We start from the raw sequence: 21,067 nt of genomic DNA, 5'->3' as shown, positions 1-21,067 counted from the left end.
ATTCAAATTATCATTGATCAAACTTACACACTTTGATAGCATTCACACTTCATAAATTATTTATTTTATCATTTACCTACTCGAGGACGAGTAGGAATTAAGCTTGGGGATGATGATACGTCTCTAACGTATCTATAATTTACGAAGTATTCATGCTGTTATATTATCATTCTTGGATGTTTTACAATCATTTTATAGCAACTTTATATCATTTTTTGGGACTAACCTATTGACATAGTGCCCAGTGCTAGTTGCTGTTTTTTGCTTGTTTTTTACTTTGGAGAAAATCAATACCAAACGGAGTCCAAACGCAACAAAACTTTTTCAAGATTTTTTTGGTACCAGAAGACATCCAGTGGGCCAAAGAAGTGCCAGAGGGGATCCCCAATGGGGACACAACCCACCGGAGCGCGCCTAGAGGACCTAGCGCGCCCATGTGGGTTGTGCCCACCTCGGTGGCCTCCCGCATAATGCTCATGCTCAATGCTGGCACCAAATAACAATTATTTAGGTCTAAAACTAATCCCGAAGGTAGATGTAGAGGTAGCATGCCGACCGCGATCACATCGACTTTGGAACCATTTCCCACGCGCATCGTCACCTCGTCCTTGGCCAGTGTTCGCTTAATCCGTAGTCCCTGTTTCGAGTTGCAAATATTAGCAACAGAACCAGTATCAAATACACAGGTGCTACTGCGAGCTCTAGTAAGGTACACATCAATAATATGTAAATCACATATACCTTTGTTCACCTTGCCATCCTTCTTATCCGCCAAATACTTGGGGCAGTTCTGTTTCCAGTGACCAGTCTGCTTACAGTAGAAGCACTCAATTTCAGGCTTAGGTCCAGACTTGGGTTTCTTCTCCTGAGCAGCAACTTGCTTGTTGTTCTTCTTGAAGTTTCCCTTCTTCTTCCCTTTGCCCTTTTTCTTGAAACTAGTGGTCTTGTTGACCATCAACACTTGATGCTCCTTCTTGATTTCTACCTCCACAGCCTTTAGCATTGCGAAGAGCTCGGGAATCGTCTTGTCCATCCCTTGCATGTTATAGTTCATGACGAAGCTCTTGTAGCTTGGTGGTAGTGATTGGAGAATTCTTTCAATGACGCTATCATCCGGAAGATTAACTCCCAGTTGAATCAAGTGATTATTATACCCAGACATCTTGAGTATATGCTCACTGACAGAACTATTCTCCTCCATCTTGCAGCTATAGAACTTACTGGAGACTTCATATCTCTCAATCCGGGAATTTGCTTGAAATATTAACTTCAACTCCTGGAACATCTCATATGCTCCATGACGTTCAAAATGTCATTGAAGTCCCGGTTCTAAGCCGTAAAGCATGTCACACTCAACTATTGAGTAGTCATCTGTAACATCCCAAATTTTCAATTTGGAATGTTATACATAGGTCATTCTTGCATATCATATTTTATTGCATTTTCGCTCCGCAATCCTCGAAATCCTAAGCAACTCAAGGACCCTTGGAGAGAGTTGGGGATTTCCCGGTTTTATATTTGATTTTTATCAAATAATGAAACGAGGATTTTGATTTTAATTATTCTCTCTCCGAAAAATATTTCATATTAAAATATATGAGAGGAGATAATATGACATCTCCAAAATAATTGAAATATCAGAGGAAAAATACTAAAATCATTTATTTGATTTTTATTTGGATTTTATTTGCATTAGAAAAAAATTGCACGTTTTCAAAATTGCATTTAGGGGCCAAGAAAATGTTCATCTCGTTCTAAATATTTTATTTAGACGGCGAAAATTTGTTTTGGCATTTTTAATTTTTTATTTTATTTTCTAGGATTTTATTTTGTCGGCGAAATTAGGTTTTTTTAAGAGAGGTTTCGCCGGCTGGGCCGGAACCCAGCCAGGCTGCCGGCCCAGTCGCCCGCGCCAGCCGCCTCCCCGTCATGAGCGTCGCCGCCGCCGCCGACTCGGACAGGAGTCCGAGCCGGACTCCTCTGCCGCGCCTTGCCCCCTCCCCCAAGTCGCCGCCCCCCTCCTTATATACCCCGCCGCTCCGAGCCACCACCACCACCGCAGCCCCGCCGCCGCACCCGAGCCGCCGCAGCCCGCGCCAGCTGCCGCCGCCCGCGCCTGCCGCCGCCCGCGCCTGCTGCCGCCGCCGCCGTGCCCCGCCCAACCCCGCCTCACCGGAGCCCCTCGCCGGAGGTACCGCGCGGGATCCGAGCCGTTCGGTTTTTTTAGAATCCCTAGTTCGTTTTTTAGATCGGCTCGCCGGTTTTTCTCGGTTCTTCTAGTTAGCGGACGTTCGTCCGTACGTTCGTTTTAACGAACAGTTCTCGCCCGTTAGTTACAGCTAACGAACGCTCGTTCGTTAGTCTGTTCGTCAGTTTTCTTTTTATCGGATTTATCTGCGATTATTTCCGGTTGCGATTTCTGATCCGATCTTAGTTTCTGTTTTTCTTTTTGCTCGTTAGTCGGAATCAGGCGATTCAAGCGCCTAGATCTTTGTCTCGAGACCCTCTTTCTGTTTAATCAACTTAAACAAGATTTTGGTACTGTAAAATTTGACCTTAGTTCAGATTAGTAAACGGATTTTGTTTCTTTTGCTGTTTGAGCTTCGTTGCTCCGTTTGATTTGATTCTTTTTGCAAACCGGGGTTCTTAAGTTGAACTTTCTGGTCAACCTCTCTTATTTGAGTTTTACTTATGCATCTTTGCTTGTTGCTTATGTATGTTATTGTTTGTTTGCGATAGAATTCCCGGAGTGTGAAGCGTGTTATTTGGAGTCCCTAGGATTCGTGGATCGTCAGCAAGGCAAGTAACACATTGATCATACTCTTTCCATACCCGGTTTTTATGCATTAGATTCAATCCTCAAACATTGCATGATTAGGATGTCATTAACTTGTGGGTTGGGAAGTAGTTGATGAGGTAGAACCTATTGCCCTGTTACTATCAAACCTTGGGAGTTACTTCTACGTGTTGCTTATATTGCTATGCTATGCTCGTAGACATGGTTTGGGTTTGAGTGAAATCCATGACAGATGTGAGATTGTTACTTAATGGTTCAACTTAAGGTGGCAACTTAAACTAACATCTGGGTGGATTGAGGCACCTGGGGAACCCAGTGTTGTCTATTTTTTTGGAAATCCCGGGGTACCCGTGTGATCTTCCTATGGACCGCCACCCAGGTTCAAAGGGAACTGAGATGATTCATGCTAGAAACTTCCGTGTGCAGCTACAAGCTATTATGGGCTCCAGCATAGTTGAGTAAGTTATGTGAAGCTCTTGGTGGATCAGCAGGTAGTGGGTTTTGTATGTTTGGTATGGTCTACCCGGAGTAGAAATTTAATGTTTCTGAAAGACTGTGTCTCAGTAATCCGTCTCTCGAACACCATGCAGTGCGAGAAAACCAACGGAGGCGACGCAAACCTCTGCAGAGTGTACAATCTAATTAATCATGGTTAGCCGTGTCCCCGGTTATGGACAATCTTGAGTATCTAGTACTTGGGTTATCACATGTATCTCATCACTCTCAATTAATATTGTTGGGTTGTTAATTACTTTAATTGGGATTGAGTTGGGGGTACCTTCTCAATGTTTCAACCACCATGATAGTTAAAATAAAATATATTCCTTTGTTGTAGGGAAAATTGGCTTTTCGCAAAAACTATAAACCATAGAGCTTTCCACCAGCCATATATGCATGTAGTGATAGCATTATTTCTGTTTATGCTCCACTGTGTTATATTGCCAGCATATTCCATGTGCTGACCCGTTTTCGGGCTGCAACGTATTATGTTGTAGACTTTTCAGATCAGGAGTAAGGTTCATTAGGTCGTTGCCGTGCAGCTCAGCTATGCCGTTGGAGTTGATGGACTCACTTTATCTTCCAAGCCTTCCGTTGTTATCGCATTGGAAGGCCTTAAGCCATATTATTGTAATAAGTCCTCTCTTGAGGCATTCGATGTAATAAGTGTGTGATTGCTACTCTGTTATAAATCCTTCGAGTATTGTGTGTGTCAGCATTACCGATCCAGGGATGACACTGAAGCACAGAGACTTGACCATCTGAGGTCGGGTCGCTACATCGTTAGCTTTGCTCTGCCAGACGTTCATAACATCTGGTGTTGCTCCTACAGTAGGCCTGGCACCCAGTGGTGCTTCCAGGACGTAATTCTTCTATGCAGCAATGAGGATAATCCTCAAGTTATGGACCCAGTCTGTGTAATTTGTACCATCATCTTTCAACTTTGCTTTCTCAAGGAACGCATTAAAATTTTAACGGAACAACAACACGGGCCATCTATCTACAGTCAAACATAGACAAGCAAGATACTATCAGGTACTAAGTTCATGATAAATTTAAGTTCCATTAATCATATTACTTAAGAACTCCCACTTCGAAAGACATCCCTCTAATCCTCTTAGTGATTACGTGATCCAAATCAACTAAACCATAACCGATCATCACGTGGAATGGAGTAGCTTTCAATGGTGAACATCAATATGTTGATCATATCTACTATATGATTCATGCTCAACCTTTCGGTCTCAGTGTTCCGAGGCCATATCTGCGTATGCTAGGCTCGTCAAGTTTAACCTGAGTATTCTGCGTGTGCAAAACTGACTTGCACCTGTTGTAGATGGACGTAGAGCTTATGACACCTGATCATCACATGGTGTCTGGGCACGACGAACTTTGGCAATGATGCATACTCAGGGAGAACACTTTTATCTTGAAATTTAGTGAGAGATCATCTTATAATGCTACCGTCAATCAAAGAAAGATAAGATGAATAAAAGATAAACATCACATACAATCAATATAAGTGATATGATATGGCCATCATCATCTTGTGCTTGTGATCTGCATCTCCGAAGCACCTCCATGATCGCCATCATCACCGGCGCGACACCTTGTTCTCCATCATAGCATCGTTGTCGTCTCGCCAATCTTATGCTTCTACGACTATCACTACCGCTTAGTGATAAATTAAAGCATTACAGGGCGATTGCATTGCATACAATAAAGCGACAACCATATGGCTCCTGCCAGTTGCCGATAACTCGGTTACAAAACATGATCATCTCATACAATAAAATTTAGCATCATGTCTTGACCATATCACATCACAACATGCGCTGCAAAAACAAGTTAGACGTCCTCTACTTTGTTGTTGCAAGTTTTATGTGGCTACTACGGGCTTAGCAAGAATCGTTCTTACCTACGCATCAAAACCACAACGATAGTTTGTGAAGTTGGTGCTGTTTTAACCTTCGCAAGGACCGGGCGTAGCCACACTCGGTTCAACTAAAGTTGGAGAAACTAAGACCCGCCAGCCACCTGTGTGCAAAGCACGTCGGTAGAACCAGTCTCGCGTAAGCGTACGCGTAATGTCGGTCTGGGCCGCTTCATCCAACAATACTGCCGAACCAAAGTATGACATGCTGGTAAGCAGTATGACTTATATCACCCACAACTCACTTGTGTTCTACTCGTGCATATAACGTCAACGCATAAAACCTGGCTCGGATGCCACTGTTGGGGAACACTTCTGATATCCAAACATAGGCTTCCAATGTATCAATCTTCATGTCTCGACCATTTCGAGACTCCTCGTCATGTCCGTGATCACATCCGGGACTCCGAACAACCTTTGGTACATCAAAACATATAAACTCATAATATAACTGTTATCGTAACGTTAAGCATGCCGACCCTACGGGTTCGAGAACTATGTAGACATGACCGAGACACGTCTCCGGTCAGTAACCAATGGCGGAACCTGGATGCTCATATTGGCTCCCACATATTCTACAAAATCTTTATCCATTAGACCGCATAACAACATACGTTGTTCCCTTTGTCATCGGTATGTTACTTGCCCGAGATTCGATCGTCGGTATCTCAATACCTAGTTCAATCTCGTTACCGGCAATCTCTTTACTCGTTCTGTAATACATCATCCCGCAACTAACTCATTAGTTGCAATGCTTGCAAGGCTTAAGTGATGTGCATTACCGAGAGGGCCCAGAGATACCTCTCCGACAATCGGAGTGACAAATCCTAATCTCGAAATACGCCAACCCAACAAGTACCTTTGGAGACACCTGTAGAGCACCTTTATAATCACCCAGTTACGTTGTGAGGTTTGGTAGCACACAAAGTGTTCCTCCGGTAAACGGGAGTTGCATAATCTCATAGTCATAGGAACATGTATAAGTCATGAAGAAAGCAATAGCAACCTTCTTAAAGATCGTGTGCTAAGCTAACAGAATGGGTCATGTCAATCACATCATTCTCCTAATGATGTGATCCCGTTAATCAAATGACAACCCATGTCAATGGCTAGGAAACTTAACCATCTTTGATCAACGAGCTAGTCAAGTTGAGGCATACTAGTGACACTCTGTTTGTCTATATATTCACACATGTATTATGTTTCCGGTTAATACAATTCTAGCATGAATAATAAACATTTATCATGATATAAGGAAATAAATAATAACTTTATTATTGCCTCTAGGGCATATTTCCTTCATTTTTGAGGTTCTTTGTGTTGGATTGAGTATTATGAATCTGAAATTATTTGATGCATATCATATAATCAACTCACGGGTACTCGCGGTGACATTGGAGTATCTAGGTGACATTAGAGTTGGTTGATATGTATCATATGGTGTTATTTTAGTACGAACTCTTGGTTAGGTCGATCGAAAAGAATAGCTTGGTGTTATTTTAGTATGAACTCTAGGATATATTGATCGGAAAGAATAGCTTTGAGGTGGTTGCATACCCTACAAACAATTTCTTCTTATGTTCTCCGCTAGATAAGAACTTTGGAGTGATTCTTCATCGCACGTTGAGGGATGGTTATATGATCCCATTATATCAGCACTGTTGAGAGATTGCACTAGCGAAAATATGGACCCGAGGCTTCATTTTAAAGCATTGCAATATTGTTTGTGCTCACTTTTGTTACTTGCTACCTTGTTGTTTTTATTGTTACTATTACAAAAATCAAGATCTACTATCCATATTACACTTGTATCACCATCTCTTCGCCGAACTAGTGCACCTCTACAAATTACCATTGTATTTGGTGTGTTGGCGACACAATAGACTTTCTATTATTTGGTTGCAGGGTTGTTTGAGAGAGACCATCTTCATCCTACGCCTCCCACGGATTGATAAACTTTAGGTCAACCACTTGAGGGAAAATTGCTACTATCCTACAAAACTCAGCGCTTGGAGACCCAACACGAGTCTACAAGGACAAGTTGTGTAGTAGACATCAGGCTACTATTCATCCACCGTCGACTACCTCCAACCTCCACCTACTATTGTTTATCCACCTTAGACTTCCTCCAGCCTCCACCTGCTACTGTTCATCCACCGTCGACTTCCTCCAGCCTCCACCAGCCACTGTTCATCCACGGGCTACTGTTCATCCAACCACCACCGACTACTGTTCAACCAACCTCCACGGGGTCCTATTCATCCAACCCTCCCCCCAACCGGCTGGGGTGTGTGGCAGCCTCCTCGGGGTCCTGTTCATCCAGTGGCAACCGCCTAAACATGGCCGGTGTCGTGTTCATCAAACCCTCACCGGGAACTGTTCATCCACAGCCAACCAACCGGCTGGACTCACCACGTCTCGACACGTTCTACGTATTGCTCGCACGGTAGGAACAGGTACTGTTCATTTAGAGGCAACCCAACCAGCTAGCTACGTCTTGCACGGGGGTTCTATCAGCTTTAGTAAGTAGCAGTAGCGATCAATCGGGATTAGTTAGCAGTGAAGGAGTCGGTCGGGTTCAGTTAGCAGCGAAGGGATCGATCAATCGGCTTCAGTATGTAGGAGTGCGATCACTTGGGTTCAGTAAGCGAATGCCTCTTGCTCGGATTTAGTGACACGGCTCAAACCACGCGTGTAGGAGAGAGAAACGCGCAAATCACACTGCATCGCTCGGCCCCGACCACCCACCGTAACCGGGAACACCGTGAAAATTTCCCAGCCCTCAGTTCTACCATGATTTTTTATGTCATGGACGGCCCAAAGAATGTCATGCAGGTGCGTCCCCAGACTGCCCAGGACGAAAAGCCCATTTTCTGTCATGATTTTTTGTCATAGAAGTAGGAGCCCACCACATGTATGATGATATATGTTTTGTCACAATTATCATCATAGAAGTGTCATAACCATGCAATTTTTTTCCGTTTGGGCCATAATGTCACGAATGTGTCTTTTTTAGTGTAGGACAGTTGATAAGCATGGATAGATGAAAGCATTATTTGGAGAGGAAGAGGAGTTCATCCGTATTAAGCCACGGGATGGATTCTCCATGTACAACCCTCTAAGCTGGGTGAGCTGTCACTTTTTACTCCCAACCTTCCCGCATTCTTCGTCATAAATACTCACCTTGCTGTTTCATGGCAGGAACTACAAAAAGCTGTAAGGGAGGTCAACAGCCCACCTCCACAACAGGAGGACCCTGACTGGGCCCTCGATCCCGGACTCGAAGAGGATCCGGACATATTTGTGGAGCTGATTGACAGGACATTCTATCAATTGAGCTGCGATGATGCCATGGTGGCCATCATAGCCGACTATCCTGGGCTACTCCCTGCATCGCATGTAAGAAAAACCGGAGTCCCAACTTCCGAGAAGGATCCCCTTTTATGCACTTCACCTACCGTACACATATGGTGTTTTACGGGGAAGGCCCTCGGGACGCCATGCCGAACCCGCAGTGACTCGCCTACAAGGGACACCGAAGCCAGGTAGGCTAAAAAGGAAGGCAGCCAGGACTGAGACGCCGACGCAGAGGTATGATACAGAACCTCGCTCCGTGGTTGTCGTTTTTCTTAAAATATAATGACGTCCATGTTTCCTAGTAGGAAAAATGCTCGCGACTATATCCGAAGAGGTTGCCGATCGCTCCTCCACCAGTCGGGCTCCAGGGCCGGACATAGAGGCGGAAGCTAACACGGGGCGAACGCCGGATGCTCCTCCTACAGAGGATGCAGATAGACTATACACTACAAATTCTGAAGTGGAGAGCGCCATGAATCACAGGCGTCGCCGGGCTGTACTTCGTGGCGCTTGTTTCTCCCGAGAGGCGTTTGATGCCTTCAACTCAGGAGATGCGTACATCCGTGCTGCTCAAAACGGTCTTGCCAGAACCACGGACCAGTAGGTAAAGGATATACGGGTAAGAAAATCTGACGATTATATATATCAGTTGCCCCTGAGACTTGAAACAGTTGACACAACTGAATTAAGGATCATTATTTGTGCAGGTTCTTATAGAGAAGAATACCCAATTCTCTGAAGAGCTGGAAGAGTGCAAAGCCCAGCTACGAGCAGCGGTTGCCGCGTTGAAGGAGTCCGAGAAGGCCCCCTCTAGTAACACTTGTTTCCATTGCAAAGAATGACAGGTACCAGATAGTATGCCGCATGCATGCAAATCTAACAATAGATGTTGCAGATGACTCCGGAGTGAATCTGGAGGCCGTGTCAGAGAATGCGCAATGTGCTAATCGACAGCTAAATGCTGGCGAGCGCGTGCTTACGCGGGTCAGGCAGGAGAAAAATAAGCTCCAGGACGCCAATATCCAGCTGGGCATGGAACTGAAAGATGTCCGAGCCCAGCTTACGGACTCCGTGAAGGAGAATAAGCGGCTTCGACGCAGCATTTTCAGTAAGTGCTTGAACGAAGTTTTGAAAGAGTTTGGCGAAGAAGCCGGCTAACAGAGTTATGTCTGCAGGTATGCTGACGGGTCGTCCCGCGGAGGAGATGCCCGGGTCTGCGGGTGATCTTCAACCAGAGCTCTCACAACTGCACGAACAAGTTCGACAGGTGATGCAGGGTATTGCCCAAGCCTTGTGGCCATCCGCCTCCCCACCAGGAGGCATGGGGGAGCTTATAGAGAAGCTCTGGGGAGTGCGGTGGCGCTTCCGATTATGGAAGATATCAGCCTGCCGACAAGGTGCAAGGGAAGCCTGGGCCATGGTGAAGACGCGATATACCAAAGCTGACCCAAAACATGGCCGATGTCGGACCTGTGGGGCCTGATGGGAAAGAGATCCCCGTCAGCTTGGTGTATTATCAAGTAGAATTAGCCGCAAAGTATTCCCAACAGGATTGTGGGCTAGACAGCCTGTTGGATGGTATAGAAGAAGAATTTAGTCAGTCTTAGTGACTGTGTACTTTAAGTGACATATATAATGTCCCTAGCTGGATTGTAAATCATTTTTCATGGCGGACCTTTTCGCTTCGACCTCTAGACCCGATAATCTGGAGTGTATCCGAATACCCGCTCGGTTATGTAAAAACCGGGGTATGCATGGAAACCAAGCATAGGGGTCATAAGTGCTTGAAGAGACAAGTACCCAACTAGCTATGTTATATTACATGGATAGTAAGAAACATCTTCCAGGGAGAATAGTTCCATTAAGGGTTCCTTTCCCTGGGTACGCATGCCCTAATGTGCATGTCCAAACTGTGAAAAGAGACGCAGGCTGTAAACATCTGGGGGCATGTATCAAAATAAATAAAAGTCATCTTTTGTTCACCGACCGAATATTCCCTTAAGAACGCTAGCTTTCGGCTTCACCCAGTCTAAGGTACACATCCGGCTGACCCGACAGTAACAATCCCAGAGGTTCTCCCCTTATGCCCTAGCCGAATTAACGGGAACGTAGGGCATAAATACAAGAGCCAGACAACCCAGCTTGGCCAAAACTTAAGTCATATCGATGCATATAATGGCGAAAAAAGGTACATGTGGAAGAATAACACTTGTGTGGGGCATAAAGCCCAGAAAAATAGTTATATTAAGCTTCTGTATAAGAAGCCCCCAGGTATAATGAGCGCGGTTAGCGCGTCAAGATTGTGTAGTCAACACACAAGTTAGCCTTTTAAGGCCTTGGGGAGAAGAAAAAAGAAGAGAGAAAGAGAGAAAAGGCAGATAACAGATATGCAAAAAATTGACGGGGGTAAGGAGACGAACATAGAGTCCGGCACTAGGCGTAGAATCTTCAGAGTCTGGCTGCGTTCCATGGGTTTGGCTCGAGTCGTTTGTCCGATGCATCCCGTAGACGGTACCCTCCACCGGTCAGAACCTGGTCAATGATGAAGGGACCTTCCCATTTGGGCTTGAGCTTGTTCTTTTTCTTCTCCGGCGGACGTAGAACTAGTTCGCCAACGTTATATGTTTTGGCCCGTACTCCTCTGCTTTGATACTTTCGAGCTTGTTGCTGATAGAATGCGGAACGGGCTTTTGCCACATCGCGCTCCTCCTCCAGGACGTCCAAACTGTCCTGCCGATCGAGCTCGGCCTCTTTTTCTTCGTACATGCGCACTCGAGGTGAGTCATGAATTATGTCGCAAGGCAGAACCGCCTCTGCACCGTACACCATAAAAAACGGTGTGTATCCGGTAGTGCGATTCGGCGTGGTCCGCAGCCCCCATAGTATGGAGTCGAGAACCTCTACCTAGTGCGTGTTTGATTCCTTTAACGACCGCACTAATCTGGGTTTGATGCCGCTCATGATAAGACCATTTGCTCGCTCGACTTGACCGTTAGTTTGTGGGTGATAGACAGAAGCATAATCGAGCTAGATGCCCATGTTGCTGCACCAAAGTTTTACCTCGTCGGCTGTAAAGTTCGTGCCATTGTCAGTGATGATGCTGTGGGGGATGCCATAATGGTGTACAACCCCAGATATGAAGTCTATCACAGGTCCGGATTCAGCCGTTTTAACGGGTTTGGCTTCTATCCATTTGGTGAATTTATCCACCATGACCAGTAAGTATTTTTCCTTATGGGTTCCCCCTTTGAGGGGTCCGACCATATCAAGCCCCCAGACCGCAAAGGGCCAAGTAATGGGGATTGTTTATAGAGCGGTAGGCGGCATATGGCTTTGGTTTGCAAAAAGCTGGCAACCGACGCAATGTTGGACCAGACCCTGTGCATCTGCTCGGGCCGTTGGCCAATAGAAACCTGTACGGAAGGCCTTGCTTACAAGGGCACGGGTTGCGGCGTGGTGGCTGCCGAGTCTAGCATGGATTTCTGCCAAAAGCTTCCGCCCTTCCTCTTCGGAGATGCACCTTTGAAGGACTCCGGTAGTGCTTTTCTTATAAAGCTCTCCCTCATGGACCTTGTAGGCTTTAGATCGCCGCACTATGCAGCGTGCCTCATTTTGGTCCTCGGGTAGTTCCTGCCTGGTTAGGTAGGCCAGGAATGGTTCTGTCCACGGGGCGATGACGGCCATTATCACGTGGGCTGAAGGTGTTATTTCGATGGTAGAGCCTCCGCTTGTGTCAAAGTGTTTGGTATCTGGTGTTGTGGCCGGGTCCGGACTATTGTTACCGGCGTCCCCTTCCCATACCACGGATGGCATAAACAGCCTTTCCAAGAAGATGTTAGGTGGGACAGGATCGCGCTTAGCGCCGATACGGGTGAGGATATCCGCCGCCTGATTGTTTTCCTGAGCCACATGGTGGAATTCAAGCCCCTCGAACCGAGGTGACATTTTGAGGACGGCGTTGTGATATGCCGCCATTTTCAGATCCTTGGCATCGAAGTCTCCATTCATTTGAGATATTGCGAGCTTCAAGTCCCCACGCACCTCCAGGCATTGAATGGCCATGGAAACTACCATCCGGAGACCATGTAATAGGGCCTTGTATTCGGCTGCGTTGTTGGAGTCTGTGTATAGTATTTGGAGTACGTATTCGACCGTATCTCCGGTGGGGGACGTCAGGACTATGCCCGCCCCCAGACTAGCCAGCATTTTAGAGCCGTCAAAGTGCATGATCCAATTGGAGTACGCGCCATACTCTTTAGGGAGTTCGGCTTCTGTCCACTCGGCGACGAAATCGGCTAGTACTTGCGACTTAATAGCTCATCGTGGTCTATATGTTATGTCGAACGGGAGGAGCTCGATAGCCCATTTGGCAATCCGGCCCGTGGCATCGTGGTTGTTTATTATGCTGTTGAGTGGTACTTCTGAGGCCACCGTAATTGAACTCTCTTGAAAGTAGTGTCGTAATTTCCGGGATGCCATGAATACCGCGTATGCTATCTTTTGATAATGTGGGTACCGTGATTTGCATGGAGTGTGGACAATGGATACATAATATACTGGCTTTTGAAGTAGGAATTTTTGTCCGTCCGTCTCTCGTTCGACGACGAGCACTTCACTTACAACTTGGTGAGTTGCCGCTATATATAACAACATTGGTTCGCCGACATTTGGCGCGACCAAGATTGGGTTGGTGGCCAGGATGGCTTTTATTTCTTCCAATCCGGCCGTGGCTGCGTCCGTCCACTCAAAGTGTTAGGTGCGTGGAAGAAGGCGATAAAGGGGGAGTGCCTTTTCTCCTAATCGGGAGATAAAGAGGCTTAAGGCCGCCACACATCCAGTTAACTTCTGGATTTGCTTGAGATCAGTTGGGATAGCCAACTGCGACAGAGCTCGGATTTTAGCCGGATTTGCTTCAATTCCTCTACTGGAAACGATGAAGCCTAGGAGCTTTCCGGCGGTTACGCCGAAAATGCACTTTTCCGGATTGAGCTTAATGTCGCATGTTCGGAGATTGTCGAACGTGAGCCTCAAGTCGTCTATTAAGGGGTCGACGTGTCTGGTTTTAACGACCACATTGTCTATGTATGCCTCCACTATTTTGCCGATCTGCTTTTCCAGACATGTCTGAATCATGCGTTGATACGTTGCCCCGACGTTTTTGATCCCGAAGGGCATTGTGTTAAAACAGAAGGGGCCGTATGGAGTGATAAATGCCGTTGCGGCTTGATCGGACTCCGCCATCTTAATTTGGTGGTAACCGGAGTATGCGTCAAGGAAGCACAATGAGTCGTGTCCTGCGGTGGCGTCGATAATTTGGTCGATGTGAGGGAGGGGGAAGGGATCCTTTGGGCAAGCCTTAATAAGGTCATTGAAGTCGATGCGTAGGTGCCAGGATTTGTCCTTCTTTGGTACCATTACCATGTTTGCTAGCCAGTCCGGATGTTTTATTTCTCTAATGAATCCGGCCTCCAGTAACTTGGCTAGCCCCTCTCCCATGGCTTGTCGCTTAGGTTCGGAGAAACGCCGAAGAGTCTGCTTGACCGGCTTGAATCCCTTTAGAATGTTAAGGCTATGCTCGGCCAGCCTGTGTGGGATTCCTGGCATGTTTGAAGGATGCCAGGCGAATATGTCCCAATTCTCGTGCAGGAACTCCCGTAGTGTGGCGTCTACATCGGGGTCTAACTGTGCCCCGATGGATGCTGTTTTTGTGGGGTCCGTTGGATGGACTTGGAATTTGACTATTTCATTCGCTGGTTTAAAAGAGGTGGACTTGGATCTTTTGTTTAGTATCACGTCGTCCCTGTCCAATGTGGAGAGCATCGCAGTTAATTCCTTCGCCGCAAGGGCTTCGGATAATGCCTCGAGGGCCATTGCGGCTGTTTTGTTCTCGGCGCAGAGTGCTATGTCCGGATCACTAGCTAGAGTGATGATTCCATTGGGCCCGGGCATTTTGAGCTTCATGTACCCGTAATGGGGTATGGCTTGGAAGATCGTGAATGCCTCCCGTCCTAGAAGGGCGTGGTATCCACTACTGAACGGGGCCACTTGGAATGTAATTACTTCGGACCTGTAATTCTCCGGAGTGCCGAATACCACATCTAGTGTGATTTTCCCAGCGCAACGTGCCTCCCGACTGGGGATGATTCCTCGGAAGGTCGTGCTGCTTTGCTCAATACGGTTTCTGTCTATTTCCATTTTTTGAAGAGTCTCCTCATAAATGAGGTTTGTTCCGCTGCCGCCGTCCATGAGCACTTTAGTAAGCCGAAAGCCGTCCATAATTGGACTGAGGACCAAGGCGGCTGGTGCTCAGGCTGTTCAGAATTTAGGTTCGTCACTGTCATTGAAGGTGATAGCCGTGTCGCTCCATGGGTTTATTGCTGCCACATGGCAGACTGCGGCAAGGCTGCGGAGTGCTCGCTTACGCCTATTATTTGACGCAAATGTCTCGAAGACTGTCAATACTGTATTCTTATCCACGGGATGGTGCTCTGAGGTGTTTTGAATGAGGAGATCCTCACCGCTCTTGGCTACCTGCCAGAGTAGCCAACATGCTCTAAGGCTGTGTGTTGGTATGGTATCCACTGTAGTATGAATTTTGCAGGGCCCGTTAAGCCATCCCTCCAATACGGTTCCACGCCCTGTAGTGGGCTTTTGCTTCTTTGTATTGAGTCAGGCGACTTATGAGAGTGCACCCTTTTAGTTCGGACTGGGGGTTTTGTCAGAGCCGGATTATCCCAAAATTTTGTTTGGGTTTTCCAGGCGCTTTCCATCGCACAGTATTTCCGTACTATGGCCACCAAGTCAGCGAAGTGTGCTATGTCACGGCGACTTATGGCGTTGAGGATTCCCTTGTCCGTGCAATTGTTGCAAAAGAACGAAATTGCGTCTTCCTCGCGACAATCCTTGACCTTGTTCATTACAAGGAGGAATCTGGCCCAATAGTGATGTACTGTCTCTTGGGGCTCTTGCCTAATGTGGGAAAGATCGTTTATATCTGGGTGGGTGGGTGGATTTAAGTCTAGACCTTGACCCATTCTGAGACCCAGGGGCGGGGGAGTTTTCGATCTTGGAAGTTCGGGCTCCGGGATGTTGCCCCACAGGTTCGGCATGCTGCATGATTCTAGGTTCAGGGTTAGGGCGATGTCCTCCTGTGGACAGGTATCCGGCTCGGAGAGCTCGGGAATCCGGACATAGTTCATCCTTAGGATAGAGGAAGAATCGCCACATTGCTCCTCCTCCACCGCTATCTGATGGGTTTAAGCCCAATCCGATCGTAGTCCGTAGCGACTCCCAGAGCGGCGATGCGATCCAAGAGCTCGTTCAAAGAGGAGAGCTCCATTGGATCCATCTGCTCGATGAATTTCTAGACGATGTGGAGGCTATTTTCGACGACCCGAGAAGTCATCGTCGGTGCAACGGCCGAGCGGGCGGTCATGACGAAGCCGCCTAGTCGGAGAGTTTGGCCTACAGCTAGGGCTCCCCCAGAGGTGATGTTGTTCTTGAAAACGAGACGAGCCATCCCTCCATATGATGACGACACAGTGGAACTCTCAATGAAAGCACCAACGTCGGTGCCAAAATCGGCGGATCTCGGGTAGGGGGTCCCGAACTGTGCGTCTAAGGCGGATGGTAACAGGAGGCGGGTGTAGCGACCAGACCTCAAACGGACCAATCTCTGTGCTCAGGTGTCATCCCTGGATCAGTAATGCTGACACCACACAGTACTTGAAGGATTTATAACAGAGTAGCAATCACACACTTATAACATCCAGTGTCTCAAAAGAGAACTTATTACAATAATAATGGCTTAAGGCCATCTAATAATGATAACCGCGGAAGGCTTGGAAGATAAGTGAGTCCATCAACTCCAACGACATCACTGAGTATAGAACCATGACCTAAAGGCACCTTAATCATCGTCTGAAAAGTCTGCAACATTAACGTTGCAGCCCGAAACGGGTCAGCACATGGAATATGCTGGCAAAATAACACATAGAGAGTAATGGAATGAAATAGTCTATACTATATGCATGTATGGCTGGTGGAAAGCTCTATGGTTACAGTTTTGCGTAAAGCCAATTTTTCCCTACTACAAAGGAATAGATTTTATTTAACTATCATGGTTGTTGTTAAACATTGAGAATGGTTGACAACATTCTCAATCCCAATTAAGCATCATCATTAATCAAAACCCAACAAAATTAATTTTAGAGTAACATGTTGAGATTCACATGATAATCCAGGTACTAGATACTCAATATGTCCATAACCGGGGACATGGCTAACCATGATTAGTTTATACACTCTGCAGAGGTTTGCGCACTTTTCCCCACAAGACCCGATCTCCTCCGTTGGATTTCTCGCACGACAAGGTGTTTGAGAAACGGATGACCGAGGCATAGTCTTTCAGAAGCGCTAGCACCTTACGAACGGGTAGACCGTACCAACCTACATCCCCTACATCTGCTAGTCTACCACTGTAAGAGTTCGCACGACTTAGTCAACTATGCTAGAGCCCATAGTAGCTTGTGGCTGCACACAGAAGTTTCTAGCATGAATAATCTCATGATCCCTTTGAGCCTGGGTGGCGGTCCGAAAAAAACAGGCAATCGCTGGAATACCCAGGTGCCTCAATCCACCCAGATGTGTATTTAAGTTGCCACCTTAAATAAACCATTAAATTATCAATCTCACATCTGTCATGGATTTCACTCACCCAATCCACGTCTACTAGCATAGCATGGCATAAAAGCAAACGTAGAAGTAACTCCCAAAGGTTTGGTAATAAATAGGTAATAGGTTCTACCTCAACTACTCCCCAAACCCACAACTTAATTAGATCCTAAACAATGCAATGTGTGAGGATTGATCTAATGCAATAAAACTGGGTAGTAGGAAGTATGATCAAAGTGTTACTTGCCTTGCTGATGATCCGGGAACCCTAGCGATTCGAAGTAGCAAACGGCGCACTCCGGGTACTCTATCGCAAACAAACAAGCACACAATAAGTACTCAACTAATGCACAGGTAAAACTCGAATAAGAGATCTAACTAGAAGGTTCAACTTAAGGACTCCGGTTGGCAAAAAGAATCAAAACGAACGAAACAACGAAAGACAAACGACAAAAGAAACAAGCTTCGTTTACTATTCTGGACTTAGGGCAATTTTTACAGTGGCAAAAACTTGTTTGAGTTGGTTAAATGGAAAGAGGGTTTCGAGACAAAACTCCAGGCGCTTGAATCGCCTGATTCCGATAAACGAGCGAAAGGCTAAACTAAAACGAACATCGGATCAGAGATCGCGATCAGAAAAACCACGGATCTAATTCGAGAAAAAGAAAAATGATTAACAGGTTAACGAACGAATGTTCGTTAATAGGAACTAAACAAAAAAACGCGTTCGTTAAAACGAACGGACGAGCGGGCGCTCGCTAAATAAATAAACCGGAGAAAAACCGATCTATTTAAAAAAACGAAACTAGGGTTTTCGAAAAAAACAAAACAACTTTTTCTCAAAAACCGGCCGGCGGCTACCTCGGCGGCGGCGCTCCGGCGAGGCTCCGGTAGGGCGGTGGGTGGCGCGAGGCGGCGGGGCGGTGGCTCCGGGCAGCGCGGGGCGGTGGCAAGCGGCAGCGGCGGTGTGTGGCAGTGGCGGCGGCGGCGTGCGAGAGCGGCGCAGGCGGCGGCGGGCTGCGGTGCGGGGCGGCAGGGTGAGGAGAGGGCGGCGGCGGGGCGGCTATTTAAGAGAGGGAGGGGGCTGACTTGGGGAGGGGGTCGGGCGGCTGCGAGGCGGCTCCGGCTCGGACTCCTCCCGAGTCCGGCGGCTGCGAGCGGGAGGCGGCGGCGGCTGGGCCGGCCTGGCTCGGCTGGGCCCGTGGCCCAGTCGGGCGCGGGTTTTTTTAAAACAATTTTGCTGCGCCTAAAAAGAATTCTAGAAAAATAAATAAAAATCTAAAAATTCCAAAACAAATTTTCTCTGTCTAAATAAAATATTTAGAACAGGATGAACATTTTTTGGCTCTAAATGCAGTTTTTGAAAACGTGCATTTTTTCCTAAATTCAAATAAAATAGCAAATAAAACCAAATAAAATCTTATTTGATTTTTTTTATTAAATCCTCAATATTTCTTTATTTTGGGAAAGTCATTTTATTCCCTCTCTCATATTTTGATAATAGAAATAAATGAAGATAAAATAAGTAAAATCAAATGATCCTTATTTCAAAATTTGAGAAAACTCAAATATGAAAATAACGAAATACCCAACTCTCTCCGAGGGTCCTTGAGTTGCGTAGAATTTCTAGGATCAACCAGAATGCAATAAAATATGCTATGCAATGATGATCTAGTGTATAACATTCCAAATTGAAAATTTGGGATGTTACAAACCTACCCCCCTTAAGATGAATCTCGCCCTCGAGATTCGGGTTGGCTAGAAAATAGGTGAGGGTGGTCCTTCAGCAATTCTTCCTCTCGCTCCCAGGTGGCTTCATCCTCCGTGTGGTGACTCCACTGAACTTTGCAAAACTTGATAACCTTTCTGCGGGTGACTCGACTGGCATATTCTAGAATCTTGACTTGTTTCTCCTGATAGGTCAAATCACTGTCCAACTGTATTGCTTCCAGCGGCACCGTATCTCTCAGCGGTATGTCAGCCATTTCTGCGTGGCACTTCTTCAACTGGGAAACGTGGAACACGTCGTGAACTCCTGATAATCCTTTAGGTAACTCCAACTTATAGGCTACTTCTCCCATACGCTCCAAAACTTTGTATGGGCCTACGAAACGTGGTGCTAACTTTCCCTTAACTCCAAAACACTTGACTCCTCGAAGTGGAGATACTCGAAGATAAACTCAGTCTCCGACTTTTTAAACCGTCTCCTTGTGTTTAGAATCTGATAACTCTTCTGCCTGGACTGGGCTACCTTGAGCCTATCGCGAATCAATTTCACTTTCTATTCAGACTCCTTAATTAGATCTCGTCCAAACAACTGACGGTCTCCAACTTCATCCCACGACAATGGGGTCCTGCACCTCCTTCCGTACAAAGCTTCGAAAGGGGCCATCTTCAAACTGGATTGATAGCTGTTGCTGTATGGGAACTCTGCATATGGCAAATTCTCGTCCCAACTAGATCCGTAATCTAGCGCACAAGCTCTCAGCATATCCTCGAAAATCTGATTGACTCTTTCGGTTTGTCCATCTGTCTGCGGATGGAAAGCTGTACTAAAGTCTAGTCTGGTACCCAAAGTTTCATGTAACTGATTCCAGAACTTTGAGGTGAATTGGTTTTCTCTATCTGATACAATGCTCCTTGGAACTCCATGCAGACATACGATTCTGGTCATGTATATCCTTGCCAACTTTGCACTGGTATAGGTAGTCTTCACTGGAATGAAATGAACTACCTTTGTCAAACGATCGACTACAACCCAAATTGAGTCATAGCCTGAACGAGTTCTGGGTAAACCCGTAATAATCCATGCCTAACTTATCCCACTTCCATTCGGGTATCGGCAATGGCTGTAGCAATCCTGCTGGCTTCTGATGCTCTGCCTTTACTCTCTGACATACATCACAAACTGCTACATATTCCACAATATCCTTATTCATTCCGGTCCACCAGAAAGTATCCTTCAAATCCAAATACATTTTTGTACTTCCTGGGTGAATCGAATATGGGGAATCATGGGCCTCTTGCAGAATCAACTTCCTGATCTCCGAATCATTAGGCACATAGACACGGTCTTCAAACCATAAGGTATCGTGCTCATCCTCACGAAATCCCTTAGCTTTTCCATTGCTCATTTTCTCCTTAATAGAGGCAATCTCCTTGTCAATCTTCTGGGCTTCTCTGATCTTGTCCATCAACGTAGACTGAATCTCCAATGCTGCTACATAGCCTCTCGGAACTACTTCTAAACATAGCTCATGAAGATTCTCGGCTAACTCCCTTGGTAATTCTCTCGTCATTAAGGTGTTGACATGACTTTTACGGCTCAACGCGTCAGCTACTACGTTAGCCTTTCCGGGGTGATAATGCAACCTCATATCATAATCCTTGATGAGTTCCAACCATCTCCTTTGCCTGAGGTTCAACTCCTTCTGCGTGAAAATATACTTCAAACTCTTGTTGTCCGTGTACACCTCACAATGGTTTCCAATGAGAAAATGTCTCCAGGTTTTCAATGCATGCACTACGGCTGCTAACTCCAAATCATGTGTAGCATAATTCAACTCATGAGGCTTAATCTATCGTGAGGCATAGGAAACAACTCTTCCTTCCTGCATAAGCACTGCTCCAAGTCCTCGACGTGAAGCATCGCAATACACCTATAATCCTTGGTCTGATCTGGAAAAATCAACACAGGTGATGTAATCAAACGTTTCTTCAACTCCTGGAAACTGGCCTCACATTCCTCAGTCCATATGAACTTGGTATCCTTCTTCAACAACTCCGTCATAGGCTTCGCAATCTTCGAG

Source organism: Triticum aestivum, chromosome 5A, assembly GCF_018294505.1.
Source record: "Triticum aestivum cultivar Chinese Spring chromosome 5A, IWGSC CS RefSeq v2.1, whole genome shotgun sequence".
In the NCBI taxonomy this organism is placed as follows: Eukaryota; Viridiplantae; Streptophyta; class Magnoliopsida; order Poales; family Poaceae; genus Triticum; species Triticum aestivum.
This window is presented reverse-complemented; position numbering follows the sequence as displayed.